Raw genomic sequence first — 23,427 nt, 5'->3', positions numbered from 1 at the left:
TATAAGGACACTTGTGATAGCATTTAGGGCCAACATAATAATCCAGAATCCTATGGAGTAAAATCTGTTCTCCCAAAATTAATACGGTGAAGCGATAACCAACACGGTATAGGGCCTTTGTGAAAGTAATTAATGTTAAATGAAGTCATAATGGTGGGAGCATGATCTGGTAGAATTAGTGTTCTTGTAAGAAACTAAACCAGAGAACATATTTCCTCTGTGCTGTGGGGATAGTTCTAAGATGGCCATCTGCAGGCTCGGAGGAGAGTCTTCATGAGAAACTGATCCTGCTGGACCTCGATTCGGGGTTTCTAGCTTTCAGAACTGGGAGAAAATAGATTTCTGTTGTTTTAAGTCACCCCGTCTGATTTTTGTATGGTAGACCAAGCTGACTAATACAAAGGGTATTCTATTCATCTTAATAGCTTTAATGTCATCTATCCTTTGCCATATAAAGTAGAACATTGACATATCTTTTGGGGGCCTCCACATTCTACCATTTAACCCACTACAGTGGTCAATCTCTTTTTATCCACACCTCCCTAGAGTAGAGTCAAGTAAATGGTACATCTTCAAATGAAAGCTGTGTAACAGATGCCAGACACTACTTCATATTCAATTTCTCCCTTCCTAAAAACAAACAAACAAATAACAACAAAAGCAAAAAGCACTCTGCAATTTAGCTACTTTTTACATCATGTGACAGAGCTGCAGAAAACAGAGGTTCTGCAAATATATATATATCTCTCTCTGAGACAATGTATATATGTATAAATATATATATATATCAGACTGTATATAATATTTATCATGTGTATATATATTTTTCACATGATGTAAAAAGTACATAAATTGCAGTGTGCTTTTTGCTTTTGTTGTTGTTGTCATTTGATTGTTTTTGTAAAATGGGTTTCAGAGTATGTATATATGTATAGTCTATATATCAGATATATAGACAAAATATATGGTCAGAGATAAAATCCATCTCATTCTGTTTTAAGACAATTAAATAAAATGTTGCATTTAAAGTGCTTACCAATCAGCTGAAATATACAAATTGATTATATATGTATATAAAGTGATATATATCTTATATATGTAATATGTATTGTTTTATACACACACACAATTTATTATCACTTTGAAGACCCCTGTGGGTCCAGGATATATATGTATCAATATATATATTGTTGAGCCTATTATTGCTCTTTTGAGCTTTCCTAACTGGTTTAGGTTTTCCTTCTGGAAGGTTTTATGGTGAAACACTATCTCAGAACTTGTGTTGTCAGTTTCACTTTAGTGATTTGATTCCCTGTATCATCCAGGCCTCTGTGGTTATATACAAAAAATACTGATCTTTACCAATTTTAGTAAAGGGGATTTCTTGGTTGACCATCATAACTCACAGTATTAGCAAGAAGATGGGAGAAACAAGCCTGGGCACAGGCAGAAATAAACTTTGCTTCGTTAGATTGGGACACATGAATCACAAAAATAGTTTTATTGTAGAAACAGCCTGTAGAAGACACCCTGCTGAAATTAACAGATTATATATTAACAGTCTATATGTTTATATGTATAGTCTATATATCTCTGATATATAGATTAACAATCTATAGATCGGATATATAGACTATACATATATACATATAGACTGTTAATATATAATCTGTTGATTTATATATCAGATATATAGAGAGACTATACATATAAACATTGTATATATAGTCTGAGGCTGTATGTGTACTATATATAGTCTCTGTAGATAGATATCTATATATCTATATATAGAGACGATAGATATAGATAGTCTGAGGCATATTTTATTTAAATACTGATCCAGAATTGAAATCCACATTCCTTTGACTCCAAAATACATCATCTTTCCCTAAATTCAGTTCTCATTCTGGTGTTAATCAGTTTCAATAAAGCTTCTTTCCACAAGGAGCCATCTCACTGATGGCAAAGGCATGTATGAAGGATGGTATTTATCATTTTTGAAAACAAGCAGTTAATTAATTAAATATTAGGTTTTTGAATGAAAAAAATTAACTTTTATGCTTTGGTGCTCACACTGGTGAAGAAATGTGTATTTTCTTCCTATTGTTAAAAGTAATTTGTGTATGTACATGATTTAAAGCAAAATTAAGTGAGATAACATTAGTATTTATAACAAAAGTAGTAAACCAGACAATCCAGTTTTCTGATAGATGAACACAAGGGCAGCCTTTCATTAATTTATACAATAGGAAAGTTACACTGTCATTCTTTTCTCCTTGCTCTTTATGAACTTAATAGTGAATGAAGCCCCTTTTGTCTTCCATCTAAAATATCAAAGACCCACAAGAATAAATTATAGATAGATGATAATTAATTTATTTTCAATATATTATTTGCCTCAGCCTTACCTTCAGAATCTGGGCACATTTTAATAAATGCACAATATTTGCATGAGAAAACATAATTAAATGAGCATGAAAAGAATCCATCTGCTACATAGTTTTATTTTTAAGAATTTATTGAATACCTATGCTAAAATAAAATTTCCATCATTGTTGAGCCTGTTATTACTCTTTTGAGCTTTCCTAACTGGTTTAGGTTTTCCTTCTGGAAGTTTTTATGGTGAAACACTGTCTCAGAACTTGTGTTGTCAGTTTCACTTTAGTGATTTGATTCCCTGTATCATCCAGGCCTCTGTGGTTATATACAAAAATACTGATCTTTACCAATTTAATAAAGGGGATTTCTTGGTTGACTATCATAACTCATAGTATTAGCAAGAAGATGGGAGAAACAAGCCTGGGCACAGGCAGAAATAAACTTTGCTTCCTTAGATTGGTACACATGAATCACAAAAATGGTTTTATTGTAGAAACAACCTGTAGAAGACACCCTGCTGAAATTAACATATCTAACCATTGGTAGCCTGCCTTCAATCTGGTCAGCTAAGTTTCAAGGCTTCTAATGACCTAACTTGGATTATGTATGTGCCCATATCTTGAATTGGTCAGGAAATTAGATGCATGAAACAATGCTTGGTATGTACCATACCATGAGAGAAAAGTAATCCTCCAAAAAAAAAAAAAAAAAATGAGTCAAGGATTATTAGGAAAATAGAAGGAAAGATGAGCAGCTACTGAGGAGCAAATGGGAGCTCTTTGAGATACAGAGCTGTTTCAAATATTTGATTCCATTCTAAACATAATACTGTTGTACAGCGGATGCATAATACATGTTTGTTTATTCATATTGGGAAACACAATTTAAATTGCTACCTTTTAGAAAGATTTCTCTCACAATAAACATGCCCACTACCCTTGCTTCAGTACTGACCCTAATTTTTACCTTCTCTTAATCCTAAAAGAAATCGTAAATAAATGGTGAAAAGGAAAAAGAAGGAAACAAAAAATTATGAATAAAAAATATGTACTAACTCCCAAGATGAAACAATGAATAACACATGATATCTTCCTTTAAGGAGCCCGAAGCCTAGGATAGCCTGATGTTTGGATCAGTGATTAGAATGATAGGAGTTATGCAGGCTGGTACCAGGAAGGTTAATGTTCACCAAAATATTATCTATAAAACTCCAAACAGAACATTTCAAAAATCTTCAACTATAATACACATTAAAAAAAAAAAAACCTTATAATTTTTTAGACCTGTAAAGTAGAGCTACAAATCATATATACTATCATTTCATGTTATATGTCACAGCAGAATAAAAATGGCATGGACCCAATTGTGACTGTGTAAGATATTCATGCATGTGGATATTAACAACTCTGGGAGGGTTACAGGAATAAAAGTAGATTTGCTAGAATAATGGATGTGTTTTATTTTTTAATTTCCTTTAATGCCACTATATGTGAAAGGAAATTTACAAGGAAATTATGGGACTATTTCTTCTGTCATCTGATTGTTTAGAAACAAAATACATTGAAAATGTCCCCTGCCTGTTAGTGTGATTCAATCCATTCTTCATGATTTTGCAGCTGTGGTTCTGGCTGTGACTGCCAGGGGAGACTTCCAGTATTATTATTTATTACTCTTGTTCTTTTTAACCTGTTTCCTCAAAGCATCTGCAAGTTGGTGGTTATGGGAAGACAGGTGGTGGATGTTCTGTGTATCTTAGCTAGAATAAATAGCTGTTTTGACTCTTGTTAAGGATAGTATTGTTTTTAACACTGATATCCAATAACACTTACCTATTTAGGAGTTGCAAGTGCTTTAAACTCTTGATTAGGAATATAAAATCGCCCTTCTTGCTAAAGACATACATTTTCTTCAGTTTCTATATTTCAGAATTCTGTATTACATAGAATTCTTCAAATGGCATATGTTCTAACCCTTGTTCAGAACATATGATTACTATTCAATCTCTTGTATCACCAGGATTGACATCTCGGTTCAGCTGTTGTTGCCATATACCTGGTCATTTTAATTGCTTCTGTATTAGTTTCCCCACTCTCATGTTCTTCTGTTTCATTTTTGCCTATGTACTGTTGCCATATCATTCTGACAGGGGCTCTAGCCACATCATACCTCTGATTTGAAATATCCAAGGGACCCCCCCACCCCCACTTTGGGTTTTTTTTTTTTTTTTTTTTTTAAGTTGGAGTCTATGCCAAGCAAGAATGCAGTGACACAATTACAGCTCACTGTAGCCTAGAATTTCCGGACTCAAGCCATCTTCCAGCCTCAGCCTCCTCATTAACTAGGATTATAGGTGTAAACTACCACATTAAAAAAAACTGTAGAGACAGGAGACTCATGATGTTCTCCACGCTGGTCTTGCACTCCTGACCTCAAGAGATCCTCCTGCCTCTGTCTCGCAATGTGCTGGAAATACAGGCCTGAGACACTGTGCCCAGCCCTCCTTTGGCTGCTAAATTAAGTATAAACTTTGTAGCTCAATTTTGTGATCTCCTCTCTACTTTTTAGTATTTTTAATCATGCTTATTGCCCCTTCTGCCCTATAGAACAACAAATAAACAACTGAGTCTCATTCTGTTTGTTTGCTTAAATTTTTTCCTTCACCTGGATGTCCTCCGTCATTCTTGCCGTAGTTATTCAGCAACCCACTTCAAAAATAACCCTCTTCACTAGAACTTTTCTTATTACCCCAAATGGAATTGACCATCAGTCTTTTAAAATATATACAAGTCTGTTCTGCCTCCTTGTATTTAATAAGTTTTATATTAGAGTTACTTATGTGACTAACAATCAGATTAGGTGAATTCTATGAAGACCCAAATGCTCCCTTTGTCATCTTTGTATTTACTAAAGGCATCTGACACAGAACACTGGCTTGTTCATTGGCTTGATTTAAAGGGCAACTCCAAAGCTTATTGAATAAATTTAATAGGATTAGAAAGAAGAACTTTTGTTTTCCTGTTTAATTTTTTTTTTTTTTTTTTTTTCCTAGAGAAGTTAGAGGGGAAGTCAGATGTAGGATTCCTAAACAAAGGAAAGACAGGAAAGAAAAAGGGAGTATGGGAGGTGGAAAACACTAAATGCCTTCTGGATTTCACCCAATGAAGTTAAACTTCTTTAGGTATAAATAAAGAAGAATGTATTTACTTTTTATCTATTTATTTATTGTTATACTCAGAGCCCAGCATTTGGGTGACTTTATATAGGATCAATTTTAGTGAACTTAGTTACTTTATTTTCTACTGTTTTTCTAATATTCTATTTGCTTTGTTCATGTTCTTTTTTTACATTTAATATTCTATCAGCTTTATTAACTATTCTTGGATTTTAGTTTTATAAAGATATTGTTTTTGTAAAAATGTTCTCCTGCTAAAGAATGTACTTGCCTGTGAAAAACCAAGAGAGTGCTGTGTAGAAAGTAGTACAGGTAAAAACACCTGGGTGAAATTTGAGTACTCTCTCCCGACCGTGTCTTAGTTTTCCTTCACTCCTGATGGTTAGAAACCCAATTTCTTCCTCTCCTGTGATGTATTGTGATCAAAGTCTCAGACGCAGGCAAATTAGCATTTACTAGTTTATTTTTTGTGCCCTAAAACAGTACCCTCGTGGATTGAGGAGCTGAGTGTAACGCTAATATTCAAATCAGCTCTTCCCAAGAAACACATGCACGTTTGAATGGCTAATCTTAAACCTACCTATAGTGGTACTTATATCCAGCAATTATGGTATACCCTTCTCTGACCAGAAGTAGGAAACAGCTTTTTCTTTTCTTTTCTTTAATTTTCTTTTCTTCTTTTCTTCTCAATTGTGTTTCTAGAGAGATGAATTCCACAATAATATTTAGGGTTTCCAGAAATATAAAGCAGAGTTTGATTAGTTAGTAAAGAATTTGAGTTAATATAATCAACTATGTAAATTATGAAGTGTTACGAGTCATTTTCTTCCTATCGAGAAAAACAGGTTATTTTCATTCTCATGTATTATTTCTACGTATCCTGGGGGTTAAAATAAAAAGAAAGGACAGGATATATACTTTGTGAGGGACTAGAATCCTTAAAATAAAATCTTACTATGGAAGAAATAAATATTTTCAGTAAGAAAATAATCCCAATGGACATCACTAATGTAAAATTAAATATAATTTATTTAATTTCAAAGTTGAGAATTTTTCAAGGTAGATTTTATGGTCTCTGATATATACAAATTTCCATTTTATTGTTTTATTTTGATTGCAATGTTACTACAATATTATATCATGTGTTACAATAATGATTTGGATCTATTTGTTCAAACTATTTCTCTTGTATTTAATGATCTCTTTCTATCTCCTTTCGTCTCTTCTAAGCCTCAACAAAGTGCTTCTGGAAACAATGAGAGCTCTCAAGTTGAGTCAACAAAGGAAAGAAATCCACGTACCACTGCCTGTGACTCTCAAGATGTAAGAAAAACTTAAGATGGTTTTTACAGTATTAGACATGAGAACAAAGCATAAGCATTTTAAGAATTCTAATCCATGCTACCATGAAACTTACTACTTATATGTAATATCTACTATCTAAGGATTGTACTTTTAAATATAAGAAAGTAAATGTTCTTTTGGTCTGAATCAAGTAGGTGTTCCAGTAAGCATTGCAACCAGATTCTTAGGACAACTATGAATATGAGTTGTTAGAGAGGTAAGAGGATGACCACAGGCTAAGCAAGGTGGTCATTCCCACAGTTACATGATAGAAAGCTGTTAAAATGTAAAAAACAAAAACCAACAAAAAAAACTTATAGGATGTATTTCTCCATGTAAAGCAAATACACTCAGCATACAGAGACATCATGGTAGAGGAAGGGAGATTCATTTCCTTCAAATGATAGGAAATATGGAATTTGTTCAATGAGTCTTTTCACTCATTAAAAGTGCGATGGAATTTTATTTGTTTTGAACTTTGGCAAAATTAAGCTAATGGATCTATTATATTTAGATTTGAGAACCAGCAAATGACAGCAATTGTGTTGAACAGATTCAAAATTAGGCTTCAATCCAACTTGAAAAGTGTCTGATGAAACTATTTATGCTTGAAAGAAATCAGGCTGCAGCTAAAAATATATGATAATGATAAGGAGGAACAGAAAAGTAAGTTAAACAAGTGATCTCTTTTTTCTCTTCTGGCTGCCAAAGTGGATTAAGAAAAATGAATTACTCAACAGTTTTACCTTCAATTCTTTGTTTATTTAAACATGTATCCAAACTGTACAATTTAGAAGATAAAGTTAATAAGAAGTATAAACAAAATGCTTGAATTTTACTTCCAAAGGAGGAGAGAGTCAAAAAGGCTTTGGGCAGGAAGGAAGATTTTTACTGTAGTTTGAAGCATGGATAGGTCTTTGACAGTGAGCAAATTTGCAGAGGTAGGAGACTATCACAGCAGTATGGCTAAAAATACATAGTACCCAAAATGGTGGGATATGTGCCTACAACAATCACTGAAGACTAGAGAGTGAGGGGCCTTGGATTCCCAAGCTGAGATTGGTTTGGACTAGGGAGCTAGTTCAGGTTTTCAAATGCTTGTATTCAATCGAGTGATAAGACCATGATGTTAATTTTAAGGATGGTATTTTTATTTCTTGATATATATTTTTGAAACTCCATAAAAACATGTTCTCACTGGAGGCAAAATGGAAAATTTATGTGTGGTTTGCTAGGATTCCCCAAAGCAACATTCTGGTCTACTTTTCTTATTGAAGCCTGCTTCAAATCATAAATTGTTTTATTCATACATTATTTGTTTCTCTCTTCTACTTTTGTTGTTCTCCTTTGTCAGTGATAATTCTTCTGTCCTCAGTAAGTTCCAGAAGCAGCTACTGTCTTGTTCTGGTCTCAGTCTGGATCTGGGGCTCTTCGAAAAGCTGCCTCCACCAACACAAACATAAATGTTCTTTCACTAACCTGACTTCTGTCCTCTAGACTTGTGTTATTGGAGTCTCTACTCCTAAGAAGCTACACCTTTTAGTACATAGAGTGTTCAGTATTCAGAGCCTGCAGATTCAATTATAGATAATAATGAAGAAAGTAATACAATGAGTGACATAAACCAGGTGTGAGTAATAGGAATTAGTGGGACATGCATGAGCATCAGTTTTCAAGTTCTAGACCAGTACTTCTTAGCTCTGTCTCCAGAATAGTATCAAGTGAAGAGTACTTACAAAATACTAATGCCCACGACCCATTGCAGAAAAATTACCTCAGCACCTCAGTGGGTAAGGTCTAGACATTAGTTGTGTCATTCCTCCAGATGATTCAAAGATATAGGTTATTTTTCACTAATAATAGATTTACCCATTCATAAGAACCATCTGGGGAGCTTTTAGAAAGTCAGATTCTGAGCAATTAATCTGGACATTTTAAATAAATAAAACTAGAGAGACTTTATTTTTTACCTTGTCTAAATTTAGCCATAATATTCTGATTTGTATTAAATATCGTGAAATGTATTGCTTCCATTTAATGTAGCAATATAAAAATACTGACTCTACCAACCTAGAGACTTAAGCTCCAATTTGGGTTGCTTTATTGAATGCCCAAATTGAATAAGAAAGCAGAATTTAATTTCATTTTTCAAAATCACAAAATAAAATTATTTATCACATTCCTACCTTTATATTTTATTTTGGGTGTGTTTGGAATCTTAGCCTATGCCTTTATATGATTTTCCTTTAATCAGATATTGAATGAATGCTATTTAGTTTTATACAAAGACAAAAAGTAGGATATAATGTAGTTTTACTTTGTTTTTAATGTCCTTACTTAATAATTAATTGATAGTAGCTTTATTCCTATTTCTTGTTTTAATTTGATTTTCAGTTGTAATGAATTCAGAAATCCAAAAACCACTGAATTAGCAAATTTTAAAAATAATTAAAGTGAGATTAAATAGGAACCTGAATTTAGACAATCAAGGGAACAACTGGGAGCAAGCAATGAAAAGTCTATTTCAAAGAGAGAGCCACAGGATTCTGTGATCAAATGAAGATATAGGTAACATGAGCCCCAAATATATGTTTTATTGACTGAAATAATTGCATCATCATTATCAAGAAAGAAAACTAGAGTAGGTGATATTTTTGGTTAACATTTTTCTATTTACTTCTGAACAGAAGAGATGGGTACTCTGTTAATAATTAGAATGGGTAAAAGGCACAATGAAGCTAATTGTTTTTGAAAAATATAATTTTTAAAATAGCTTTATTGAGATATAACTTACATACCATAAAAATTCACCCATATAAGTGCATGTTTCAATCATTCATCAGATTTGCTGAGTCCAGGACTGTAATCCAGTTTCAGAACATTTTCATCTCCCTAATATGATCCCACATGCTTTTTTTTTTTTTTTTTTTTTTTTTTTACAATGAGTCCCTGTCCCTACTAAGCCTCAGGCAACCACAAACACAGTTTCTTTTTGTATTTGTTTGTACCTTTTTATTGCTGGAAAACATTTTATTGTATGGTGTACCACAGTTCTTTATCCATTCACCAGTTGATGTATTTTGGCTTATTTTAAATTTGTAGCTATTATGAAAAAATGATGCTATGAACATTTGCATAAACCACTTTGTATATGTTTTAATCTCTGTTGAGTAGACACCTAGATGTAGAATTGCTGGATTTGATTATAAGTTTATGCTTATACTGAAAAATGGGTACATTCTTTCCCCCTTTGAACAAACACAAGTGGTGCTTCTCTATTCTCACATCTTCACTATTAAAACCTCATGGTTCTCTGAAAGGTAAAATTCTCAGTAGTGAGGGCTCACCCTACCTTAAACTAAGCCTCTAGGAGTTTTTATATTTCATGGTAGTCCATACTTGGCCTCCAGAAATGTATTAAACGTATTACAACAATGTTCCCATCAACTACTGGCTCCAGCAGCTTTCACTCAGGTAGCTTGTCTGTGTTCTGTGTATTCACGGTGTCCCCAGTTTTTGGGGTGGTAGTTTTTCTGCAACATTAACTCTTTGATACATCTAAGAAAAGTTATTAATTATCAGACCCTTCAAGCTTTTGCTTGTTGTGAAGGTGCAAGTGGAGACTTCTAAGACCTTTATGTGTCAGAGCAGTACCTGAAGTCCTAATTCGTGTCTTCTGAAACACAGAAGCTTTTAATTTCAATAAAGTTCAATTCGTCATTTTGTTCTTCATGCTTTTGATATATCTAAAGAAATATTTACCTGTTTAAGCATACAGTTTTTGTTTTGTTTTGTTTTCTCATGGTTTCTTTTATAATGTGTTTGCTTTTATTTCTTACATTTAGATCAATATTCTACTTCAATTTTGTGTGTGTGTGTGTGTGTGTGGATGGTGTTAGGTAAGGTTTTGCATTTATTATTTGCATGTTGTTATTCAGTTGTCCCCGTCTTTATAACATGTTTTTAAGGAATACCTTTTTTAAAATTGAACTTCTCTAGCATCTTTGTCCAAAAATAACTGACCACAACATTTCACCATGTTGACCAGGATGGTCTCGATCTCTTGACCTCGTGATCCACCCGCCTTGGCCTCCCAAAGTGCTGGGATTACAGGCGTAAGCCACTGTGCCTGGCCTACTCTAATCTTTTAAAATTTCTTTCAGCAATGTTTGATAGTTTTTCAGGGTGTAAGTCTTGCATTTCTTTTGTCTTTATTTTTCTGAAGTACTTTTCTCTTTTTCATACTATTGCAAATGTAATATTTTAATTGCATTTCCAGATTGTTAACTGCTAGTATATATAAATGCAAGTATTTTTTGTTTATTGATCCATCAGAATGAGGAGTTTTAAGTGACTGTGAGCTCTGAGTAAAACCGTGATGAGATTTGCACATCACCTATAGGTAGTTGCAGTGCTGATTTTAAGCAGTTATGATGCTACATCCAGAATAAAGGAGACAAATCTCTTATCAAATTTTGCTTATCAATCTACGCTGATAAATTCTGTCTCATTTTAGAAGTAACACTTTGAGGTTCAATAATGATGAATGGAAAGTGTTTTCTAACGCTTGAGGTAGAAGGCTGAAGAAAAAAATTAGAATTGAAGGTTTGTGTTAATTTATGTTTCAACCAGTTTCCAGCAGTGTAATCATGAATATTTAACCCTTTTAAGACTGCTTTTTCTCCTCTGAAAAAGAGAGATGAATATCTGTTGCTTAATATAGCTCGTCCAAAGGATCCAGTGAGATAGCACAGCTTAACAATTAGCATATGACTAGCATAGCAAGCTCTCAATAATTACTACTTTCCATTCCTTTATGCAAAGCTATACCTCTCACACAAAACCTCAATAAATATTTTGAATTATGTACTTTAATTAATTTATCAAATGAAAAAACTTAAAATATGACCAAAGCAAGCTTAAATACTGTAATTGTATTTGCAATGTATTTGTAATGAGTAGCCTTATGCAGTGCTACTTTACACAGCAGAACCAGATGCAGTTAGTAGGAACAGCTATAGGAAGAATAATATTTTAGTCAAATATAAAAATGAACTCTTTATGAAAAGTATCTGAAACTAGAATTAGCAGTTGGCAGAAGTACCATAATACGTGATAGAATAATGAAAAACAGCCATTCTGGAATATAGTCAGGAATTGAGGCATTAGTGTGGAAGAATAGACTGATCATGTTAGCATCTCTTTCAATTTCAGGATTCTATAATTATCAACAACCTCACTTCCCTGACAGCTGATAGGACCCCATGCAGTCTCTCAGTAAATAGATAAGAAAGATTACGCATTTTGATTCCTGTTGGTCATACCTGAGACTGAATAACATAGAAGATAAGGCATGGGAACTACATAAAATCTAGATGTGGATACTGACTTTGCTGTTTCCTAACATTGTTGCTCTGGGAAGGGACTTTGTATTCAGATCCCTTTATCAATATAAGGTAGAGGAAGATTTTTCAAATTTTAGCATACTAAGAATCACCAAGTCAACTGGGAAAACTGCTTATGTATTATTCCCATGTATTATTAATCCATTGGTCAGGGAAAGAGCCCAGGAATGTATATTATTGTAATAATCCCACATAGATTTTCTTCTGTCAATATTTTTTAATGTTAAACACTTTGAGAAATTGCCAGGCACCATGGCTCATGCCTGTAATTCCGGTGCTTTGGGAAGCCAAGGCGAGCGGATCACAAGGTCAGGATAGAGACCATCCTGGCTAATATGGTGAAACCCCGTCTCTTTTTGTATTTTTGTAAAAATACAAAAAATTAGCTGGCCGTGGTGGCAGGCGCCTGTAATCCCAGCTACTCGGGAGGCTGAGGCAGGGCAATCGCTTGAACCTGGGAGGCAGAGGTTGCAGTCAGCTGAGATTGTGATACTGTAATTTGAGAAATTTTGTTATTCATTTATTACAGGTTTATTATGATTATTATATAAATATATAGATATTAAATATGTCATGTTCAACCACATCATAGATATCCTTATTAGTTCCTTTTAAGAAGTAGCTCTGAAGTTTTAATACTCAAAGTCTCAAAATATTCTGTGGCCAAAGAATCAAACTTGAAATGATAAAACATGCTTATTTTTAGATATCTTTGTTGCTTTGTTCCACTTCCTGCCTATGCCTTATGTAAACCAGGCAGGGTCACTTAGGAAATGGCCCTCAGATTCCTTGTTCCTTTTTAAAGAAGACTTAAGAAACTTGAAATGGATCGCTAAATTCTTAGCAGCGTATTTGACTATCAGTTTGGGGTATGTACAAGTTACTCTAAAAGCTGCTTTATTTAAATTATAATATTGGAGTCACATTGAGAAAGCAAAGGATGTATCTACTCCATCCCATTTTCCTGCAGCTTGCAAATGTGCCTCATATTGTTTAATAGCATATCAAGAATTAAAGACATTGAACATTGTATTTTAATTTTCATTTAGGAATTAAGAGTTAATACTCAATGTAAATGTGTTTTGCAATATTTCTGACTTCTATAAGTAGCAAACATTTAATTTTTCTTACTGTGCTGAGGAAATGAAAAACAAGGATGGCTTATGTTTAGCACTGGGAGCACTAGCTCAATTTCCTGCCGTTACATCTGCTTGCAAGTCCCTTACCAAAGGGAGTCTATTCAACAGAAAAATATTGCCTAGGGAAATGAGAGGAGAAAATGTGCAGAAAATAAATTCTAGAGCTGCAAGTAGAAAATTATGCCAGCTTTTTCATGTTAAAACAATTTTGGCTGAGATATAAGAAATCTAGTTCGTTATTATATCCAACATGCATTTTGCGGCATTTGATGGTCTGGATGAGTTGTTGGTGGATCCAATGCTTGGTTAACATAATTTTCTAGGCAGGTCATGCCCTGCTGTAATTGGACTTAGAGACCACACACCATTGTTATTCTGGGCTACATTCCATCAGACCATCTGAAGAAGTTGGCTTCTTTAAAAGCATTTTTTATTGTCCTACTGTGCTATTTTTTTCAAGAAGAAGCAGGAATCCCTCCAAATAATGTAGGAATGATAGATAGCTTCCAATGGTCTTTGGAAAAATGTTATATTTTATTCATATAAATCTCCATGTTTACTTTTCTATAACACCTTAATTTAAGCATCCAAACATGTTAACCTAATTTGGTATATTTCCATAAATAGTATGGAAAGCTTAAGAAAAATGGTTAATCTATTAATATGGTAAATGAAAATAACCCAGTAACCATGTTAATATTTATTATAAAAATCACTGGCCAAACAATAACGTGAAAACACAAAGCATAATCTGATAAATAATTATTTTACCCCTCCCATTTACCTATGAGACACATAAGGACTTCCTTCTCTGGGTTTCAATCATCCTTGCTGGATGAATGTATTTTGTCCATTATCACAGTACACCTTGTATTTTGATTATTTGTATAAGGTTCTCATTTTGAATTAGATAATATGTAATTTGAGGGCAAAGGCTATAGTAATATTTGTATTGTAAATTAAGGTTCAGAAAGGGAGTGTGACTTGCCCAGAGGCACCTGCTTCGGGGACATTGATGTCAGAACTTGCCTCGCTTCCAGTCGACCACTCCTACCATTGGCTCCATCAACTGAATGTGGAGTCATTGTCTTGATTTAATGTTACATTCTCAATCTTTTGACTTCTTGCTTTTCCGTTTAATATTAACTTATTAAACCAGCACTAAAATATTTTTCTGTAATAAATGTAAAAAATCAATTTCCTACATAAATTGGCATCACAGAAAAATTCAGCCAAAACATATTGGTGTCTCTAATATTGAGTAGCATGGTACTCAATTTAACTTTTTTTCTCTTTTGTAATATTATAAAAATTTTGCTTACTTTTAGCCTATAGCTTGTCCCGTCTCTTATTTAAATATGGAGAATGAACTGGATTTTTGTATTTGTCAAAAATAGTTTTTGTTGGTATAATTTCAAGTTTACCAGTTGTATATTTGCATTAATTATTCTGAGTTATTTTAATCTTTTAGAGTAAGAGCATAAGAGATATGACTAATCTCTTTAGTGAAGTAAAAAGAAGTGTTTAATAACAATAACAAAGTCATAGCAATTGGCAAGGTCAGCGATACAAAGTAAATGAAAATTTGACAATGAATTTCTGAAAACGTATTCCATCTGCTTTAATTCTTAAAGTTTTATTCTTTATTTCTGAGGGCAGGAATAGAGTATAATTAAAAATAAAAATAAAAAATAAAATAAAGCAAAAGAGAACATTATCTTTTTGTAATCATTTCAGTGATTGTAAATTCAGTCATCATGACCTTTTGAAAAAGTCATTCTAAATATACTACTTTATTTCCATAAATAATTCCCAAATGGGATATCTGCACTGAAGGCAAACACATACATGTATCATAATGAAAACCTTCTGAAGCATTTGAATGCCGTAGTTAAATTAGATGGGCTGACTGAGCTGATGTTTCTGCTTTCAGTGGGGAAAAAAAGAATAAAAGTCATCCTTCAAGGTAAAAGTTACTCAAGGCAGGATGAATGCTTGGTTACTGACACGATTTTCTTACCCTGTTAAATCATAAACACAAATGGAGGAGAGGAAGAGAAACAGAGAACTGGGGGGGAAAACTCCAGCAATAAATTCTTTGGCAATATCAAGATTTTGTAATGATCAGAATTAATATGTTGACCACAGAAGTGTAAACTTAAGTGAATATCAGTTCCTTCTAAGATAGGAATCAAACTTATTGCCAATATAGAGAAATTTTGATTGAAGGAAGGGAAAACTGAAAAAGGGAGGTGAAAGATAGAACCTAAATTGAGCACCTAATATATGCAAGATATTCCATTAGGAACCTTGGCATGTTTTTTAAAAATGTAATCAACTCTCCTGGCATCTGATTGAGGTGGGTATTATTTTGTCTAGCTTACAGATAAAAAATCAGAACCTCAGTAAGTCGAAATAACTTTCCCAAGTTCATACAACAAATGAAGATAAAAAGAATTTGTCTTCATTCATTAGAGTTGCTATAACAAAATACCATAGACTGGGTGGTTTATAAACAATAGAAAATTTATTTCTCGCAGTTCTAGAGGCTAGGAAATTTTCATTCAAGGCACTGACAGATTTGGTGTTCGGTAAGGCCCACTTGCTTAGGGAAAGCCATCTTCTCACTGTAATTTTACATGGCAGAAGAGGTAAGATGATGTCTCTGAAGCCTCTTTTGTAAGGATGCTAGTACCTTTCATGAGGCTCTACCCTCATGACCTAATCACCTCCCCAGGGCTCCAATGCCTTATCCCGTCACCTTGTGAGTTAGGATCTCAACATATAAATTTTGGGGGGACATAAGTATTCAGATAGTAGCAAATTTTAACCTAATATGGACTATCTCTTTATTCACATTGCTGTGATTACCTTTATTATCTCATTTCACTGTGATATAAACATTTTGAAGGTAACTATCATTATCATCATCTAACAAATGAGATAAAATGAGATTAAATTGGTATTTCTCACTTTGCCATAGGCAAATGCTGTTCTGTGATGAAGTTTTCAACAGTATAAATAAAAAGAAAAATGATATAGACTAAAAAGCCAAATAACTAACATATTAGTGGATTTACCATTAATCTTTTATCTTCTATCTTATCCTCATCCTCCTCTTTTCCCCATTCCTCTTCTTGTTTCTTCCTCTTCTTTTTTCTATTTCTCCCTCACTCTATCACAGGATGATTTATTTTGTCATTGGATGTTTTGTCTGTTTTGCAAATTAAACTTTTATCTGAAATATTGCTGAAATATAGTAATCTATTTTTTGTTGATTTATTTTCTGCAATGTCAAAATTTGACTTTTTCTATTTCATTGTTATTGGTATCTAATTTTATTTTCCAATAAGATACCAATGTTCATGAACTTACCCACATTATCACAGATAGTAGGAAATAGAGTTTGGACTCAAGTTCATTTGTGCATGACTCCAAAGCTTATTCTTGCTGCCTTACTGTGACTAGAGACATCACAGGATTAGAGTCTCCTGCGCTATGTTGTGACTGTGTGTTCGTTTTCACACACAGAGATTATGTAATTGGCAAGGTTTGTCTCAACTACATACTTTTGTTGTTACAATGATTGCTTTTGTGGTTATATGATAATATTGTGTCAGTTGGCAGTTTATTACCAGAAATCACAGAAACAGGTTATTCTAGAGCTGTTGGTGAAGATGTGTATCTGAGAGGCAGTGTTTAATCATTTTAATAGATGTATTTGTGCCTTATCCCACTTTATAATTTACAGACCCAGCTGTGTTTCTCCCTAGCTCTCCTGTATAATTAAATGGGTGAACTGCATATTGAAGCAGTTGAATTTGTGCGTGCTTTCCTGATTAATTTTCATATTTTATTACTTGAATTTCCAGATCTTGGCTACTTTACTAATTAGGTTGAATTTTACTTAATTGAGATGATGAAGGTATGTTGAAGACTTGTACTACTCTTTGTATTGTTTTAAATAATTCTCTGGACTAATATTTGATATTTTTTTCTTTTTTTAGACAGAAAATGATTCTTTTGAATAATTAATCCATAATTCACTACAACTTATTACATCTCTATCCATTCTTTCCCAAGTAAAATTATATTCTTTAATTATACATGCATAAAGAGAAATCATATCTGAACTTTTGCTTTAGTTCAAGAAAAAGAATTTGAGTTTGAAATGGATATGGAATGAAGACCTTAAGTTTTTAGGCTCTTTTCAAATTTAAATGTTATATTTTTATGAACCTGTATATTACCCCATATGCCAGCTGTACACAGATATGCAGTTATTACTATAGATGGTAATATATCATTGGAAAGTGACATATCAGTCATGCCCCTCAAGAAAAGGGAAAAAGAAGAAAGGAAAAACAAAAAAAAAGAAAAACAGAGGGATGGGAGAAGAAAAAGGAGGGAGACAGGAGAAAGGAAGGGAAAAAGGGAGGGGGAAGAAAGGAGAGGAGGGGGAAGAAGGGAGAGGAGGAGGAAGGGAAAGAGGGAGAGGTAGTAATAGTGGATATAGAAATGATAAAGACAGACATAGACAGTTACAAGAATGGCCAAACAGATAGGTAGGCTTTAAGTGTTATTTTGGAACCAACCTCCAGGGCCAAGCACGGTGGCTCATAACTGTAATTCCAGCACTCTGGGAGGCCTAGGTAGGCAGATCACTTGAGTACAGGAGTTTGAGACCAGCCTGGGAAACATGTTGAAGCATTGCCTCTATAATACAAAAAAAAAAAAAAAAAAAAAAAAATTATCTGCATATGGTGGCATTTGCCAGTACTCTCAGATACCTGAAGGGTTGAGGTGGGAGGATTACTGGAGCCGGGGAGGTTGAGGCTAAAGTGAGCTATCATCACACCAGTGCACTCCAGCCTGTGTGACAGAGCAAGACCTAAAACAAACAAACAAACAAACAAAAAAAAAAACAAACAAAAAAAAAAAGGAAGAAAGAAAGAAAGGAAAGAAAAGAAAAGAAAAGAAAACCAACAAAAAAGTCAAAGCACACCAATAAAGTTGTGTGCCTTTCCCTCTCCAACTTTATCATTGTGCTATGATATTTGACAATGCTGAGTTTAATGTATTTTATTTTTGTCAGTCTTATATACATTTCTTGCTTTGTATTAGTGTAATATTTTCTATATAATTTCATATTATATGATACCAGATTAAGCAGTTTTATATTAATAAACATTCTAAAAACATTGTCTTCATGACCACAAAATATTTTATCATTATTTAGTCAGCATATTTTTATTTGACCAATATCTTGTTTTATTTCTGTTATACAAATCCCCATAATGAATACTTCTTTGTGCTCAGTTTATTTTCTTTTTTTGTTTGTTCATTTAGTTTTGTTTTAAATTTTGTATTTTTTTTTTTTTCAGAGAGAAAAGACCCCAAATTAAAATAAAATGGGCCTTCTGTTTGCCTGGGTTTTACATCTGTGGATTTAACCAACCATGAATCAAAAATATTTGGAAAAACATACAACAGAAAATAAAACAAATAAAATATAGTATACCAACTATTTACATCACATTCCTATTATATTAGATGTTATAATTAATCGAGAGATGATTTAAGGTATATAGGAAGGCATGTGTAGATTATATATAAATATAACATCTTTTTATTTAAGAGACTTGAGCATCCATGGATGTTGGTATCTGTCTGGGATGATGAAAGAAATCCCCAGATACATTGAGGGATGACTGTACACTAAATTGTGAAAATATTTAAAGCCATTTATCAGTATTTTCCAAAATATCTATGTGAATATATTTTCACACCAACATAGTAAAAGAGAGAAAGGGAAAGAGAAGAGAGAGGTGTCTCCTTCAGCATGTTATAGCCACTAGTAATATATAGTTATTGTTTGTTTATATGTTTTATAAGAAAAAGAGTTTATCATTTTAATTATTATTTATATTTGTGTACAATTGGATCATATCATTTTATTCAGTGTCATGTGGATGGCATTGCATTAATGCAAATGCATCTGAGCAAGTTAAGGTAGAACAGCATTTCTTCCAAAACTGAATGGGCCACATTAATCGTTATATAAACAATCACCACTTGTTCAATATCTAATTTCAGAGAGTGTTCCATGATAATAAAAATACATATGATTTCTTGAACATGTAATGTGTATCTGGGGCTTTATTCCAGGTTCTTTGTCTTTATTTAACCCTCACAAAAATTCCATGAATACAATTCCCTTTCCCTATTAAATAAATGATAAACATGAAGGACAGTCAGACAAAGAACAGGTGAAGAAACCAGATTCAATATTAAACTTTCTTAATGCAGATCCTGTACCTCTCACTGCCTAGGGACTCAATTTATCTTCAAATATCTTGTAAGATGAACATTATTACTTCAACTTTATATATCTTAAACAGGAAGAAAATGTAGCCTGAATATACTCCCATGTCTCCCTGTTTACAAAGCACATGTTCTTTCCACTAGGTTATACATTTTCAATTCACATACCATATAGTTTATTTTATTGTTTCTTATCATGCCACCTGTACTGATTTCCTTGATGAAAAAGAAACATATACAATTATTATTTCCTGATAATATCTATATTGGCATTCATATGTAAAACACCATTAATATTATGCACCCTACAGAATTGTGTTGACATTTAAATAGATGGTGTATATTAAATTATGTATCTACTGCTTTATAATTACTTGTTAAATACAGATTTCCTGTGTGATTAATTTTATTATCTCTTTATGTGTTAATGATGACTCTTAAAAAACATGAGCAGCATGTAAACTTCGTTATTCAAATTTTCAGCAACTTCTCATGTAGACTTAAAAAATAAAGCATCATTGTCAAGCATTAGAAAATAACTTGTGAAACTTGAACACTAAATTGGCATACCTACTCTATTTCATAAAATCTCATGGAATTTCAAATTTGGTGTAGGTCTCAGAGGTGACTGAACCCATCCATTTCATGAAAATAGCCTAAGATTGTGGCTGTTTTGGTTTAATATCAACATTTCCAGTTCATTTTATTTTGGACTGTCTCTCAATTTAAGACATGTTGTTCTTTCCATTGTCCCAGTCTGACCTCTCTCTTGTCCTAGGCACATCATTCAAGGAATAGATATGCCTAACCCTTCTCCCTGCATGATAGCCCTTGAAACATTTGATAGTACATCTTAATTGTCCATTTGTTGACATTTATGACCTCACAAATTTCTAATGTTCATCTGAAAGATAAAAATCTCAAAATCTCTAGATATTGAGATTTAATATGTTAGCATTTAAAACCATAATCATAACCAACTACTCAGACCAATCTCTAAATCAGTGCTTTGTTTGGAGATAACATTGACAGCCATACTAACAAAGAGAAACATGTTCTGACTTCCTACAAAACATAATTCACTTAGTGAATTTTTTCTTAAATATTTGAGATCAAAATATGTGTCTTAAACTATGGGAAAGCTGCTTGAAAGAGCCAAATGTTCTTGTAGTCAGTGATGATTTTGGTCTGCATTGTCTCTGGGTTGTTCTCTACCATGTACCTGGGTCCCACAAAGCACCTGGCACACAGTCATCACCTGGTACATCTTTATTAAGGGCAAAGTGAGTGAACCTTGTTAACATGCCTGCTGCTGTCATTATTGCCTATATATTGATCCTTATGTTCATCATTATCATTGCTGCTACAATATCTAATACAGATCACAGTGGGTTGAGTGGCACTGAGATAGGTGTTTTAAATATATTTCCTCATTTATTCCTTACAAATATTGATGAGCAAACTTGTTCCTCGTTTTAAAAATATGAAAATTGAGATTAAGGAAAATTGAGTCATCCAAGGCCACAAAGCTAGTAGATTTAAGAATTTAAATATTGACTAAACATAGATTCCTTCACCCATGGGTTTTAACCTTATTCTTCTTTGTCATGAAATCTCTTATGTGAAACAGCACTATTTGTCTCTTTCCAAGAGTCACAATTCCATTTCAGGTTTTGCCAGGAAGAATTAAAAGAACGAAATTTCAATAATTAATCCAGGAAGAGGAATGAGGCAAAGAATACATCAGTGTGATAAAACTTTTTGTGTTTGTGTATGTATTTGACAGCCATAGTCAAAAGATTATCTATGAGTCAGAGAAGGTGACAAGCAAAGATTCATTATTTTCATGCTCACTCATACACCTTCACTATGATTCATCAAAGTTAATCTGTTGACCACGTTCTATGACACATCTTATTTGTTTAAGAAAACAGTCTCCAGCCTTCTAATTTCATCCATCTTCTCTGTCTGCCTCTTCATTTGTCATGCTTAGCACACAAATAGTAAGAGGAACAACAATGAAAATTTGGCAGAATCTGATTTTTTATAGTAACCGTAAAAACCTTCCAGATTTCCAAATGAGCATTTGTTGGAAGGAGGATTTCTAGGGAAGCTAGTTCAGAATGTTATACAACATTTTGTCTTCTTGGGGGATTTTATTTCTTTTATTTTGTGACTGGAAAATCTCCCAGCTCTTCCTATTAGTTATGCATCACCAAAAGGCTATTTGAAGATGAGTCAAATTTTCATTCACTCTGGCATTGTCCAGTGATGTTCTCAGTGGAAAGGGGAGGCAGGAGAGTTGGGAGTATAAAATGACTGCATAGAGCTTTTCAACACAAAATTTATCATCTTCGGGGATTTATAACTTGAACTGCTTATTAAATGATACTTGGGAGTTTATAAAATAATATTTTATGATCATTTGGGGGCAAAAAGAAGCCTGAGCAAAGATTTAAAGTTATCCACTTGCTCATCAAGTGTGAAGAGTAAGTAAAAACCTGTGACAATGACATTTGCTAAGGGGCTCTAAGTGTAGCCATATTATGAATGATCTTGAGTACTATTTAACTAAATTCATGCTTTATTCTATAGGCAATGGTAAGTCACATATTTGTGTGTGGGAGATATTTTTTCTTGTTTGTTTTGATTGATTTTTATGCAGTGAGTTAGAATGATAAAATCCATTTTAGGAAGACATTTCTGGAGGCTGATTTGTTTGGGTTGGAAAAAGGTGAGGTTAGAGTTTAAAGTCTAATTCAACAATCCAGCAATGAAATAAAAGGGGTAAATGCCATTATCTTTGAAAGAGAAAGGGAGACTATAACGTGCTGACTTGTTTTCATGAAAAATTGTTTACAGCTTACCCACAAAAAGGTTGTCTGTTTCTATCATCTGCAAGTTTCATTTTCAAAGCTGAGATACCATAATCCTCAAATCCTCTGAGTTGAGATACTGAATCTACATATGGCAATTAAAAGTACAAAAGGTATTGTCCTTGTTGTTGTTTCTGGTGAGTACATGTAAAGGGAAAACTCTGAACGTCTATTATCCTTTGGGTTGAGATTCATTATCATTAAGTAATAAAATTATATTTTTGGTATGGGAAGTTAATTATATTCTGATTACATGTAGTTTTAGGCACAGAGAGACTGAGTCATTTTAAAAAGGAACTTGAGAGAAATGTCTGTTCATATCCTTTGCCCACTTTTTGATGAGGTTATTTTTTTCTTGTAAATTTGTTAAGTTATTTTTAGATTCTGGATATTAGCCCTTTGTCAGATGAATAGATCGCAAAAATTTTCTCCCATTCTGTCGGTTACCTGTTCACTCTGATGGTAGTTTCTTTTGCTGTGCAGAAGCTCTTTAGTTTAATTAGGTCTCATTTGTCAATTTTGGCTTTTGTTGTCATTGTTTTTGGTGTTTTAGTCATGAAGTCTTTGGCCATGCCTAAGTCCCGAATGGTATGGCCTTGGTTTTCTTCTAGGGTTTTTATGGTTTTAGGTCTTATGTTTAAGTTTTTAATCCAATAAGACATTTATGTGACCAACAAACATATGAAAAAAAGCTCATCACCATTGGTCATTAGAGAAATGCAAATGAAAACCACAATGAGATGCCATCTCACACCAGTTAGAACGGTGATCATGAGAAAGTCAGGAAA

At 33.2% G+C, this 23,427-nt stretch overlaps 1 long non-coding RNA gene across 1 annotated transcript in view; it reads left to right on the top strand.

Annotated features, from left to right (window-relative positions):
• The first annotated feature begins 6,658 nt into the window (after positions 1-6,658).
• The window catches only part of LOC116272929, a 30,597-nt gene continuing 13,828 nt past the window's right edge, over positions 6,659-23,427 (top strand). Inside the window, exon 1 of the long non-coding RNA XR_004181452.1 lies at positions 6,659-6,874. This is a non-coding gene — a long non-coding RNA (uncharacterized LOC116272929). The remainder of the gene's footprint in view (positions 6,875-23,427) is intronic.

The sequence above is a fragment of the Papio anubis genome, unplaced genomic scaffold (assembly GCF_008728515.1).
Source record: "Papio anubis isolate 15944 unplaced genomic scaffold, Panubis1.0 scaffold263, whole genome shotgun sequence".
Taxonomy (NCBI): Eukaryota; Metazoa; Chordata; class Mammalia; order Primates; family Cercopithecidae; genus Papio; species Papio anubis.
This window is presented reverse-complemented; position numbering and strand designations above follow the sequence as displayed.